This window comes from Bubalus kerabau, chromosome 5 (assembly GCF_029407905.1).
Source record: "Bubalus kerabau isolate K-KA32 ecotype Philippines breed swamp buffalo chromosome 5, PCC_UOA_SB_1v2, whole genome shotgun sequence".
In the NCBI taxonomy this organism is placed as follows: Eukaryota; Metazoa; Chordata; class Mammalia; order Artiodactyla; family Bovidae; genus Bubalus; species Bubalus kerabau.
Window position 1 is genome coordinate 91,052,626 of NC_073628.1, and position 15,486 is coordinate 91,068,111.

Below are 15,486 nucleotides of genomic sequence, written 5' to 3' on the forward strand. Positions count from 1 at the left end.
ACCAACAGCTCCATAGCAGAAGGTTGTCTCCAATCTATTAGGACATTTTCCAACAAGGGACTGCAGAGTTGCTTCACTTTCATACTGAGGAAGAACATAGGTCTCTGATAAATGAGGAAGACTTTGGGAAGTTAAGGAAGCATAACCTTCTAAGAGGAAGGTAGCCTTTTTCTGCCAGGGAAAACCTTGGCTAACTAATTTACTTAATTTCTTTTGGATGGTAAACTGAAACACAGAAAAACAATAAGACATTCTAATGAAAATTTCTCCTCAAAACATTTTAATAGTTCTGAATTCTAAAATTAATTAAATAAATGGTATTAGTGTAGGTTCGGATAAGAAAAGTGTCCATTAACAAAGAAACATTCAGCCCCAATTCTCCTTTTACCCCCATGAGAATTAGCTTACTAAAACTTACGTCTAGTCATGCCTCTTGCCTCATCAAACCATTCAGTAGTTTTTCAGAGTTGGACAGAATAAAATGCAAGGTCTTAGCGTGGCATTAAAGAATCTTCAATATTTGAGCTCTGTTTCAGCAGCTATCTCTTCAGCCAGGCTTCTCCAGTATTGATAAACTTGCCATTTTCTTTTTTCCCTCCAAGACTTTACACACGCAGCTTCCTCTGCCCAGAATGTCTTACTTCCCTTTCTCCTACTAACACATTCCTGGTTCACCTTTAAAAATCTGCTTCAGAAGTCCTCTCTTCCATCGAGCCTTCTTTGCCTCAATTTTAGCTTTGAGACACACTTTAGCAAAACCCTTATACTCTAGCTGAACATATCTGCCTAGAATTGTAACCTAAACATTGGTTCAGAGAACCACCTAACATTAAAATTAAACATTAAAATTCTAATAAGAGATTGTAAGAGAAAAATGACAGAAGTGAGAGAGTCTCACAAGCTTTGAATAGGTTTCAATATCCAACCATTCTCATACTGACTTATTTACCAAAAGATTGGCAACTTTCCCACAATCCCAGTAAGAGATGACTCAGAAGACAGAAGTATGGCAGCAAATTCATGAGCTCTGGAACTAGGTAGACTATGATTATAAAGGTTAAAATATGGAACAAAATAAATATATTAACATTTGTTTGTTTTGTATTACATAACAAATGGCAAAGAATTGATGCTTTTGAACTGTGTTGTTGGAGAAGACTCTTGAGAGTCCCTTGGACTGCAAGGAAATCAAACCAGATAATCCTAAAGGAAATCAACTCTGAATATTCTTGGAAGGACTGATGCTGAAACTGATGCAAACCAGTTACTTTGGCCATGTGATGTGAAGAGCCAACTGTTTGGAAAAGACCCTGATACTGGGAAAGATTGAAGGCAGGAGAAGGAGACGACGGTGGACAAGATGGTTGGATGGCATCACTGACTCAATGGAGCAAACTTTGGGAGATGGTGAAGGACAGGGAAGGCTGGCGTGCTGCAGTCCATGGGGTTGCAAAAAGTTGGACACAACTGAGTGCTTGAACAACAACAAAAACACTTATTTGTTTTGTATTATATAATAAATTTTATCTTAAAATTTAAAAATAAATTAAAAATCAGCTACATGGAAATTTAGTGTATTTCAGGCTGTGTAGTCCGCATATTTCTAAGTCCATATATGGAGGCTATGGGTTAAAGAAAATAGAAAAGAATGGGAAAACAAGAAAGGAACTAAGATATATTTGCATATCTATGTGTCATTTTTTTCCTCCCTTGTTTCATATAACCTTCAAAAGCACAGGATTAAGTAGATGTTGTAAGTCTTCCTATTTTCCAGACGGATAACCTGAAGCAAAGTGATGCTAAGGTATTTACCCCCATTCCCATGGCCAATAATAAGAATAGAAGCATGAATTTAATTCCAGGAGTGATTGAAGTATCTATTTATGGGATTGTAGTGTACTGGTATTTCAGAACAGACACATAACTTGTTTCTGCTCAGTGAAACATAAGGGGAAGTCTGCAGGGTGGAGATGATGCTTAAGAGAAAGGCTCCTTGGTACATATTCTTCTCCATAGCTTTCCCTTCTGGATCTATTTTAGCAGACTCTGTCAACTTAAAGGATCAGACAGTCATATGCTTCAGGTGAACTTAATTGGTAGGCCAAGTGGGGTAATTCACCTTTCCAGGACTACTTAAGAATGGCCATGTGATCCTCACTGTTCTGCCCTAAGAGATAAGAAGGGAAATTATTTGGATGGACGTAATGGTCCTAGAAAAGATTTTGTTTTGCTTTATTAAATAAAAACTGAAGCACAAGGAAAAGCTATTCTTTTCTGTGTTTAGATGTGCCATTAGCATGAGGTGTTTGCCATTGTAACAGCCATCCTGGGACCATGAGGTTAGTCATCCTATGGGGATATGCCAGTCTGCTGAAGAAGGCATGGTGGAGAGGTAGAAAGAACCTAGGTTCCTGATGATATTGTTAAGTCGCTGAATTTACTAACCTAGAATTGTCCTAACTCTGATTTTCATTTTGTATGAGAAAATATATCTCCTTATATTTAAACCATTTTGTATTTGGTCTTCTGTGACCTCTACCTGAAATGTCCTAACCAATGAGGCTTTTTCTTCTCATGTTTTCAGATAGTGGCTTCTTTTCCCTGTGTCTATGCGTATGTGCATTGCTGCTGTTGTTCAGTCACTCAGTCATGTCCGACTCTCTGCGACTCCATGGACTGCAGCCCGTCAGGCTTTAATGTCCTTCACCACCTCCTGAAGTTTGCTCAAACTCATGTCCATTGAGTCAGTGATGCCATCCAACCATCTTGTTATGTGTGTGGAATAATGAAGGAAGGAGAAATGCATCTTCATTTGTAAAAACTCAAGTTTCCTACCAGAATCCTTAGACAGTCAGTAGTTTTAGAGCAAAATTTTAATGTACAGGAAAAAACTTCAGATTAATTTTCAGGATCAGAAATTCAAAACAGAAAAAGGAGAAGTACAAGGCAACAGAATAGAAATATACTAAATATGGAATGTGTGTGTGTGTTTTCCCTCCTCTATATGTTTCATTTTTATTAACTATCATCTCAGGGAATGTTTAATTTTAAGGAATCCTATATGTTGTTTTCTGTTTCTTAAGGGCCCTCTGTTCCTTATCAGTTCCTGGAAAACAGGAACGAGCAGAGCTGCATGCAGTTCTCAGGACTAAGGTCATGAGACGGAACGCATACGTGGATTCCTTTCAGTAACCTTTTACTTTTCTGTAAAACTACTTAGTCGTGTTCCTATTTCCAAGACATGAATTGTCTTCTGGCCTGTGACGATTGTTATTCCCTTAGTTACTTACTGTTGTTATGCATCTGGTTTCGATGTTTTTGCTCAACTTTATTTTTTGCCTAAAGCTTCCTTGAATAACAATATATAAGCACATGCTGCCATAAATAAGGCACCCTTGTTTCACTCAAGACTTGGGTCCCCCGTATCTTTTTTTTCATCACTTTCTCTTCATCTACTGTCGTCCCATGTCCCAGTCTGTAAAGACCATAACAAGTGGTGCCCGAACAGGGGACCTGGTTATGCCCTTGGCAAGCGGATGGAGTGACTGTGGACCTACGGAGGTCAGTAAGTGCAGGGTTATGGGACAAATAGCTGGAAAGCCCCACCATTTTTCTACTTTGCTTCATCATTTATTTAAAGTTCAAGGACTTTCGCTTTTGCGACAGCGAATAGAGGCTTGTCTCCAAATGGTGGTTGAACATAATCCCTGGTTCCCCGAAGAAGGCAGTTTCAATTTAGAAATTTGGAAACAGGTTAAAGAGAATGTTGAACGAGCCGCTAGATGGGGAAAAAATATTCCAATAGGTTTCTGGCACTAATGGGCCCTCTTTAAAGCCATGATTTTGCCATTTCAAGGAAATTCCAGCTCCCCTGATATTCGACAACAGGCAGAACACTTGTTACATGAATATGAATTAGATGATGAAATTTACAAGAGGCCCAATTAGAACAACATAAAATATTTCAGAATTTTCCCACCAGCCCTGCTCCGGGGCTGCCCCAAGTGTTCCTCCTCCTCTTGCAACGGGCACCAAACCAAAAGTCCCTTCAACTCACTGACTCTTCTGAGGCTCTTTTTGACACTAAAGCTGACAATACTTTAATTGATGACAATGATAAGCCTTTAGCACGCACTCATATTTATGAGAAAACACTACTCATTCTTCTTCATGAGGAAGGCCTTCTGAGTTACTGGCTTTACAGTCTCTGAGGCCGATGACTTTTTTGCTTTTCCTATTTTAAGAAATCCAAACGCTCAAGGGCAAATAATCCCTCAATACAAAGGCATTGATTTTTCTCACATGCAACAAATGAAAAAAGTGTAACTATGTATGGCCCTCATTCACCTTTTATTAAGGAACTTTTAAATGCTATGGCATCTTCTATTGGAAATTTTGTTCCTTATGATTGGCGACTTTTTGATAAAGGCTCTTCTTAAACCAGGAGAATACCTTCAATAGGCAATGTGGTTTCAGGATGTGGCCCGAGATCGTGCCAATTCTAATGCTCAAGCTGGCGCTCCCCAAAACAAATTACTTTTGAAATGTTAACAGGTACAGGGTTGATGCAGTGGAAGCTCAAATACAATGCCCTCCTTGTTGCATGAGCAATTGAAAGAGGTTGCCCTTGAAGCTTGGGATCGAATTACTCCTCAGGGGGAACCAAAAGGCAGCTACACAAAAATATTTCAAGGACCTAACGAAGCCTATGCTGATTTTTTAGCTAGATTGGAAGTTGCTATTTCCCGTAGTGTTACCGGAGAAGAAGTCGAAAGGCAGCTAGAAAAACTGCTTGCTTATGAGAATGCAAATCAAGAATGTCAAAAAGCTATCACTTCAATTCGTGAGACCGGGACTGTTATTGATTATTTAAAGGATTATCACAATTTAAGATCAGAAACTCAAAAAATGCAAATGTTAGCTGAAAAAATGGCTGCTGAGTTTTAAAAAGGAAATGAAGGATGTTTTACATGTGGAGATAAAACCCATTTAAAGGATTGTCCTAAAAGGCACACAGAAAAAATTAAAACTGTTAAAAAAAACCTCTGTATGAAACGAGTTGCCAGTCCAGGTTCGATGCACGATACTGGATGCTTGGGGCTGGTGCACTGGGATGACCCAGAGGGATGGTATGGGGAGGGAGGAGGGAGGAGGGTTCAGGATGGGGAACACATGTATACCTGTGGTGGATTCATTTTGATATTTGGCAAAAGTAATACAATTATGTAAAGTTTAAAAATAAAATAAAATTTAAAAAAAAAGAAAAAAAAACCTCCAGGAATTTGCCCTTGTTGCCATAAGGGGATGCACTGGGCCAGAGAATGTCGATCTAAATACGATATTGAAGGGAAGCCTGTTTCGGGAAACTCCAAACTGGGGACTCCCCAGGTCCCCATCAACAAAAACCAGGGGCAAACTCCATCTTTTCCCTCAAACCCTCAACATCCGGCAGTGCTGCCATCCATACACCAGCCCTAAATGATTTTCTCCTTTTCCCTCAAGCAGTCCCTTCTAGAATACCTACCGGGCTTTTTGGACCCCTACCCCTACAAACCTTCCGTCTTTTACTTGGCTGATCTAGTTTGACTTCTAAAGGAATTATTGTTCACTCTGGGGTAATTGATTCAGATTATAATGGAGAAATTCAAATTATGGTGTCATCTCAGATACTATGGCAATTCAAAAAGGGGGACAAAATTGCTCATTTACTTCTTTTACCTTACATTTCCATTAACTCCTCTAATGATGTACGGACGGAGCATTTGGCAGTACAGATCAAAAACAATCCTTATGGACATCAATAATATTTGAATATACCCGACCAAATATAAATATCAAAATTAATGGCAAAAAATCTTCTGGTCTTCTTGTTATTGGATCTGATATTACTATTATCTCCAAACATTTATTGCCCAAATCTTGGTCTATACAGAGAATTTCTTGCCGAATTGCAGGAGTTTCTCAAAGCAAAGTACAAGAGGTTTATCAAAGTGTCCAAATATATCCACATGAGGGACCAGAAGGCCAGCCTGCAACATTACGACCTTATGTGATAGATGCACCCCTTAAATTTAATAGGAAGAGATTTACTTATGGAATGGCAAGCTCAAATATGTATTCCACATTTTTCCTAGGGACCACTGCTCACTTAACAAACAATAAAATTATTAAAATAACTTGGAAAAGTGACAAGCCTATTTGGACAGAGCAGTGGCCCCTTACAAAAGAGAAATTAGTGGCTTCTGTAGGGGACTGGAATGCAAAAGTAGGAAGTCAGGAAACACCTGGAGTAACAGGCAAATTTGGCCTTGGAATACGGAATGAAGCAGGGCAAAGGCTAATAGAGTTTTGCCAAGAAAATGCACTGGTCATAGCAAACACCCTCTTCCAACAACACAAGAGAAGACTCTACACATGGGCATCACCAGATGGTCAACACCGAAATCAGATTAATTATATTCTTTGCACCAAAGATGGAGAAGCTCTATACAGTCAGCAAAAACAAGACCAGGAGATGACTGTGGCTCAGATCATGAACTCCTTATTGCCAAATTCAGGCTTAAATTGAAGAAAGTAGGGAAAACCACTAGACCATTCAGGTATGACTTAAATAAAATCCCTTGTGATTATACAGTGAAAGTGAGAAATAGATTTAAGGTCCTAGATCTGATAGATAGAGTGCCTGATGAACTATGGACTGAGGTTTGTGACACTGTACAGGAGACAGGGGTCAAGACCATCCCCATGGAAAAGAAATGCAAAAAAGCAACATGGCTGTCTGGGGAGGCCTTACAAGTAGCTGTGAAAAGAAGAGAAGTGAAAAGCAAAGGAGAAAAGGAAAGATATAAACATATGAATGCAGAGTTCCAAAGAATAGCAAGAAGAGATAAGAAAGCCTTCCTCAGCGATCAATGCAAAGAAATAGAGGAAAACAACAGAATGGGAAAGACTAGAGACCTCTTCAAGAAAATTAGAGATACCAAGGGAACATTTCATGCAAAGATGGGCTCGATAAAGGACAGAAATGGTATGGACCTAACAGAAGCAGAAGATATTAAGAAGAGGTGGTAAGAATACACAGAAGAACTGTACAAAAAAATCATCACAACCCAGATAATCACGATGATATGATCACTGACCTAAAGCCAGACATCCTAGAATGTGAAGTCAAGTGGGCCTTAGAAAGCATCACTATGAACAAAGCTAGTGGAGGTGATGGAATTCCAGTTGAGTTATTTCAAATCCTGCAAGATCATGCTGTGAAAGTGCTGCATGCAATATGCCAGCAAATTTGGAAAACTCAGCAGTGGCCACAGGACTGGAAAAGTTCAGTTTTCATTCCAATCCCAAAGAAAGGCAATGCCAAAGAATGCTCACACTACTGCACAATTGCACTCATCTCACATGCCAGTAAAGTAATGCTCAAAATTCTCCAAGCCACGCTTCAGCAATATGTGAACCGTGAACTTCCTGATGTTCAAGCTGGTTTTAGAAAAGGCAGAGGAACCAGAGATCAAATTGCCAACATCTGCTGGATCAAGGAAAAAGCAAGAAAGTTCCAGAAAAACATCTATTTCTGCTTTATTGACTATGCCAAAGCCTCTGACTGTGTGGATCACAACAGACTGTGGAAAATTCTGAAAGAGATGGGAATACCAGACCACCTGACCTGCCTCTTGAGAAATGTGTATGCAGGTCAGGAAGCAACAGTTAGAACTGGACATGGAAAAACACACTTTCCAAATAGGAAAAGGAGTACATCAAGGCTGTATATTGTCACCCTGCTTATTTAACTGATATGCAGAGTACATCATGAGAAATGCTGGACTGGAAGAAACACAAACTGGAATCAAGATTGCCGGGAGACATATCAATCAGCTCAGATATGCAGATGATACCACCCTTATGGCAGAAAGTGAAGAGGAACTCAAAAGCCTCTTGATGAAAGTGAAAGAGGAGAGTGAAAAAGTTGGCTTAAAGCTCAACATTCAGAAAACGAAGATCATGGCATCCGGTCCTATCACTTCATGGGAAATAGATGGAGAAACAGTGGAAACAGTGCCAGACTTTATTTTTGGGGGCTCCAAAATCAGTGCAAATGGTGACTGCAGCCATGAAATTAAAAGACACTTACTCCTTGGAAGGACAGTTATGACCAACCTAGATAGCATATTCAAAAGCAGAGACATTACTTTGCCAACATAGGTCCATCTAGTCAAGGCTATGGTTTTTCTTGTGGTCATGTATGGATGTGAGAGGTGGACTGTGAAGAAGGCTGAGTGCCGAAGAATTGATGCTTTTGAACTGTGGTGTTGGAGAAGACTCTTGAGAGTCCCTTGGACTGCAAGGAGATCCAACCAGTTTATTCTGAAGGAGATCAACCCTGGGATTTCTTTGGAGGGAATGATGCTAAAGCTGAAACTCCAGTACTTTGGCCACCTCCTGAGAAGAGTTGACTCATTGGAAAAGACTCTGATGCTGGGAGGGATTGGGGGCAGGAGGAGAAGGGGATGACAGAGGATGAGATGGCTGGATGGCATCACTGACTCTATGGATGTGAGTTTGAGTGAACTCTGGGAGTTGGTGATGGACAGGGAGGCCTGGCATGCTGCGATTCATGGGGTCGCAAAGAGTCGAACATGACTGAGCAACTGAACTGAACTGAACTGAACTGAAAGAAGGCAATGGCAACCCACTCCAGTACTCTTTCCTGGGAAATCCCATGGACGGAGGAGCCTGTTAGGCTGCAGTCCATGGGGTTTCGAAGAGTCAGACAGGACTGAGCGAATTGACTTTCACTTTTCACTTTCATGCATTGGAGAAGGAAATGGCAAGCCACTCCAGTGTTCTTGCCTGGAGAATCCCAGGGACAGGGGAGCCTGGTGGCCTGCCTTCTATGGGGTCGCACAGAGTCCAACACAACTGAAGCAACTTAGCAGCAGAGGCAGCAAAGAACTTATCTGTCAAGGAATGTTTAACAGGAGGATTCCTACGTGCTGTTTCTCATAAATCCTCTGCTCCCTATCAGTTTCTGGCAACAGAAACGAGTGGAACAGTATGCTGCTCCCAGGACTGACGTCATAGGATGAGACATGTATGACTCTCCTTCAGTAAGCATTCTCCTTACGACAAAACTGCTTAGTATCCATACTCTTTCTTGAGATATGGATTGTCTCCTGACCTTATGACCATTGTTAATCCCTTGTTCCCTTGGTAACGGTTGTTGTACATTTGGTTTTCTTATCCTTATCATTGTCGGAAGAAATTCCTTGTACAACAGCCTATATATACTCTCAGAAAGATCATTAAAGCACCTTTGCTCCATCAGAGCTTGTGTCCCCATGTCTTTCTTTCTTTCTTTCTCTTTCTCTCTCTCTCTCTCTTTCATTTTCTTATCGTCAACTCTGGACCACCAGGTTCCGGTCCATTAAAGGACCACAACACTTATCGATACACAATTAAAATTAAAACACATTGAGAAATTTTATTCTCTTTGGAATTCTCCCATTTTTGTAATAATAATAAAAAAAAATCTGACAAATGGCGTCTCTTAACAGACCTTCAAAAAGTTAATACATCTAGGAAACCTATGGGTACATTACAACCAGGAATTCCATCACCTACCACTATTCCTCAAAACTGGCATATTATTATTATAGATTTACAAGATTGCTTTTTTACTATACCTTTACAACCCTCTAGACCAAGAAAGATTTGCTTTCTCTCTTCCTTTTCCTAATCATATCAGGCCTCATAAACAGTATCAATGGACTGTATTGCCTCAAAAAATGATGAGTTCTCCCACCATGTGTCAATATTATGTAGCCAAGGCCCTTGAACCTGTGATAAAACAATTTCCTGACTTTCTTGTTATTCGTTATATGGATGATATATTGTTTTCAGCTCCATCTGTTTTAGAAATTCAACATATGTTTGACATAGCTCAACGATGCTTGAAAGACTCTGGATTAATTATTGCCCATGAAAAAATTCAAACCTCTACACCTTACCATTACTTAGGATCTATTGTTAATAAACAACATATTACTTTCCAACTAACACAAATTCGTATTGACAAATTATCAACCTTGAATGATTTTCAAAAACTTTTAGGTGATATAAACTGGATTAGACCCTCTTTAGGCATTGCAAATTATCAACTGACTAATTTATTTAATACTTTGAAAGGAGATTCTGATTTAAATAGCCCTCATTCACTTTCACAAGAGGCACGAGAGGAACTCTGTTTAGTACAAAATAAAATACAAAAACAATTTCTTACTGGTATTAGACTTGAATTACCTCTAGAGTTGTTTATACTTCCCTCTCTCCATTCTCCCATCGGACTTCTTGCCCAACAAGAACACCTGATAGAATGGATCTATACCCATTTTAGAGGGACAAAGTCACTTATGCCCTATCTTGATTTGATTGCTCTAATAATTATCAATGGGAGAAATAGAACTAAGACTTTAATTGGCTCCAATCCTCATAAAATTGTATTACCTATTAATAAAGCTCAATTTGAAAATACATTACAAACTTCTACTGATTTCCAATAGTCTTCTTGGACTATTTTGGAGAAATTTCATTATCCCTCTAATAAACTTTGGAATTTCTTCAAAAATACTGAATTTATTATCTTTCACATTGTTACATCACAACCTATACCTCAAGCTGATGTTTTCTATATAGATGGGACTAAAAACACCAAAGCCTCAAAAAATCTCTCAAAAAATATAAAGTCCTTTATACTAAATTTAACTCTGCTCAACAAAATGAATTATATGCTCTTATTCAGGTTATTCACCTACATCCTTACCTTATTAATATAGTTTCTGACTCTTTATATTCAGTTTTTGTATTAAGAAATATAGAAACTTCTACCATAAATTCTAATCAATCTATTTTCCAACAACTTTTTCTTGAATTACAATCTATTATTAGGGACCGCACTTCCCCCATTTACATTAGCCATATTCAAGCACATTCCAGCCTTCCCGGTCCTATGACTCATGGTAATGAACAAGCTGATAAACTTGTTTCTTTTGCTACTCCTGAGGAACAACATGCTCTATTGCACAATAATGCTGGCCCCTTACACCAGATTTGGAAAATTCAATACCGCCAAGCTAAAGAAATCATTAATAATTGCTCTACTTGTAGATCCCTACATCTTTGACCCATTGCACAAGGTATCAATCCTCGAAGATTACAACCCAATAAATATGACAAATGGATGTAACTCATTGCCCTGAACTTTCTCCATCTTCTTTCTTACATGTCTGTATGGACACAAATTCTTCTTTTATCTGGGCCACACCTCTTCAAGGTGAGGCTACATGGCACTTTATAACTCACCTATTAGCTTGTTTTGCAGTAATGGAAACTCCTTGTTTTATAAAAACAGAGAATGGCCCTGCCTATACTTCTAGGCAATTTAAACAATTTTTAAAATTATTTTCTATTAAACATATTACAGGTATTGCTTATAATCCACAAACACAGGACATAGTTGAATGAACACATCACACACTGAAACTACAAATTAAAAAAAAACTGAAAAGGGGGAAATATACAGGAACATTTCTATCTTCATAGATCTCAACACTATATACTCTCTAATCCTATAACTATTGTTAATACAAGTCTATTTGTTCTAAATTTTTTAAACTTACCACAAGGAGATATCTTAACAAGAGCAGAAAAACATTTCAAGGAATTGAAGGACATTTCTCTTCCTCTGCCCATTTGGTATCAAGACGGGCTAACTAAACAATGGAAATCTGGGAAATTAATCTTACAGGGAAAGGGGTATGCTTGTATTTCTCCAGATAGATCCAACGAAATCAGTTGGCTCCCTCTTCGAAAGATCCGCCCCAGGAGAGCCCCTGGCATTCAAAATAGAGAAGAAATGACGAAATCCCCGGGAGGAAGAAATTCCAATACAGGCCATGGTGGCTCTAAAAATCTCCAAGAAGCACTGCCCTCGACATCATTGATCTCATGATCTCCCTACTTGGGAGCAGATAAAAACCCTTACTAATCAAGCTGAAAATCTGGTTTCTCATCAAGGAATGCCTCAGAATCCAGAAAATATTTTTGCTGCTATGCTTGCTTTGCTTATTTTTGCTTCTCCCGCTCAAGCTGATTTGATTAATCATACTTATTGGGCCTATATGGGCTTCCCTGGTGGCTCAGAGGGTAAAGCATCTGCCTGCAATGCAGGAGACCTGGGTTCGATGCCTGGGTCAGGAAGATGCCCTGGAGAAGGAAATGGCAAACCACTCCAGTACTCTTGCCTGGAAAACCCCATGGACAGAGAAGCCTCTCAGTTCAATTCAGTTCAGTTGCTCAGTTGTGTCCGACTCTTTGCAACCCCATGAATCATAGCATGCCAGGCCTCCCTGTCCATCACCATCTCCCGGAGTTCACTCAAACTCATGTCCATCGAGTCGGTGATGCCATCTAGCTATCTCATCCTCTAACCCCCCTTTATTGCAGGTTATAAAACAGACAGATAAAGGACCAGTCATATCCACCAATGACTCAGTACATATGCCTCCTTCTTGGAGTTTGGAGGGGCCCTCTCATTCTGAGGAAGAAAAAAAAAAAACTAATTAAATTTCTCTAGGTTATGAAGTCCTTCCTCTATGCATGGGTCCAGCAGAATTATGCATTAATGTTAGCCGACAAACATGGGCTTTCATCCTGCCTCCAAAAAAGAACTTTCGCACATTGCTTGGACTGTTTACTGCCCTTTCTTTCTATGAGAACCATGTTAACACTACTAAAACTCTAGGAAAAGGATAAAAATAATTATGCAAAGGGTTTACTTATAAGAACTTTAAATATACTCCTATTTATTGGGAAAGATGTCAAGCTAAATCAGGAAAATTAATGTTTTTGGCCAATTACACCATTGTTGATTGGGGACCCCATGGTATGTGGTTATCTAACTGCTCAGATGATAGTAACAGCACTGTATGTGATTATGCTACTCAAGTAGCATGGAAAGTTACCAAAACTACGATGGAACATTTCCATGACAAAGGGCTCCTTGGGTGGCTTGAAGGCGGAATGGCACCCCCTCACCCTTGAATCATCCTCGATAAACGGATTGGGCCTGAACAATGGGACATCTGGAAACTTGCTGCGAGCACCGAAGAACTTGGAACTTGGACTGGAGATTTCACAGGGACCAGTCATAGTCATAGTAACTATTTCTTTCCTTATAATCATTCATATTTCATACAAGCTTGTGTTCCCCTTCCCTTTGTTATAGACATAGGGAACTTGCAATTTAATAAGACTTTACATTCTGTGACTTGTATAGATTGCAAATGGTATACTTGTCTTAATTCCTCTATTTCTCTGAAAAACAAATCCCTTTTGATTCTTCAATCTTTACATAATCTGTGGTTGCCGGTAGATCTCCAATGATCCTAGGAAGAGGGTCCCATGGCAGGACTTGCCTCCTGGCTACTCACTAAATTACTCTGGCAATCTAAACGATTCATTGGATGGTTAATTCTTGGCATTTTCAGATTAATAGCCATTTGCACCACTGCTGATGTTGCAGGCATTGCTTTACAAGCCTCAATTCAAACACAAAACTTTATTCAAAATTGGACCAAGGATGCTCATACTCTGTGGGCCACTCAGGCTCAGATAGATGAGGAAGTTCAAGATGAAATACAGGAACTAAAAATAGCCATCAAATGGGTCGGAGATCAATTAATAGATTTACAAAACAAGTAATAGTAAAATGTGATTGAAATTCTACTCAATTTTGTATTACCCCTGTTCGGTTCAACTATAGTGCCTATAACAGGGAACAAATCAAATTTCATTTGCAAGACATATATGATAATGCTTTCCTAAATGTACAGTTATTACGAAAGGAAATCTTTGAAACCTTTTCTAAAAGTCTGCCCTCTTCCAATAATTTGGAAACTTTAGCTGAACAGCTAGCTGATCAATTATCTGGGCTTACTCATAGTATTGGGTCTGGTGCTATAACATTAATAGTTGTCCTCGTAATTATATTTGTTGTATACCGATGCCTTTCAACAAAAATTGTTCAAACTAAACAAACTCAATTGGTCAGGGCCTTTTTCACAAAAGTAATAAAAAAGGGGGAATTGTCAGGGAACGTTTAATTTTAAGGAATCCTATATGCTTATTTCTGTTTCTCAAGGGCCCTTCTGTTTCTTATCAGTTCCTGGAAAACAGGAACGAGCAGAGCTGCACGCAGTTCTCAGGACTGAGGTCATGAGATGGGACACGTACGTGGATTCCTTTCAGTAACCTTTTACTTTTCTGCAAAACTATTTGGTTGTGTTCTTATTTCCAAGACATGGATTGTCTTCTGGCCCTGTGACGATTGTTATTCCCCTCATTACTGTTGTTATGGCCCTATGATGACTGTTATTCCCTTACTTATTGTTGTTATGTGTCTGGTTTCGGTGTTTTTGCTCAAATTTATTTTTTGCCTAAAGCTTCCTTGTATAACAATATATAAGCACATGCTGCCATGAATAAGGCACCCTTGTCTCACTTGAGACTTGGGTCCTCCACATCTTTCTTTTCGTTGCTTTCTCTTCATCGACTCCTGTCCCCAGGTCCCGATCTGTAAAGACTGTAACACTATCAGAGACCCAAAAACCTTGAACTAAGACATTACTGGATGGTTTCCTGTCAGGGTTATGATTGGGGCAAAATTCAAAGGCAGTAGGAAATTCCAAGCATGAGGACCTACAGATAATATCTCCTTTCATGCTCAAAGTCAACTTGCTTCTCCACTGGGGCAGAAAATGCAAACAGAATATGTCAGATCTGGGGAGATCCTAGAGAACATATCTATTTGTTGTCTCCTCAGAATTCCCCTACCCCTTTCCCAGCAATTCCTGATTTCCATTTAAAGATTCATGTATTTCAAGGAAAATTCAATCCTGTCTCTGTGTCTGATTCAGAGCAAGGATGACCCAAACTAAGTCAATGAATACATTTCACCCCCCAGGCTACTGCGATGGATAAGGAGCTGGTTCAGTCAGGACAACTTGCAGAATGGCTGTTGGGAATTCAGGGCAAACCCATTCTTCTCTTTTCTGATACATGAAGTACCATGTAGTCCTGAGATTTCTGGCCACCATCTTGAGATCAGTCTCAGGATGAAATTGCTATCAAAAACCAGATCCCTGATGACACTATTGAGACATTAAATCAAACCTTATCTGAAGCCACCCCCACTTCTGGAATTTTCCACTTCACTATCCAATGTATTTCCTTTTGTTTTAAGCCAATTTGAATTTGAGGAGCAGGTGATGGGTGTGGGGGTGGGGGTTGTTTACAACCTAAAGCCTCCTAAGTGATGCAATCAGTGGAATTATCCAGTGCTTTCTTCTCATTTTACAAATGAGGCTTATGGGGAACTGACACACACAAGGTCAAATAGATGCATAGTTGATGGTTTGATACTAGAAG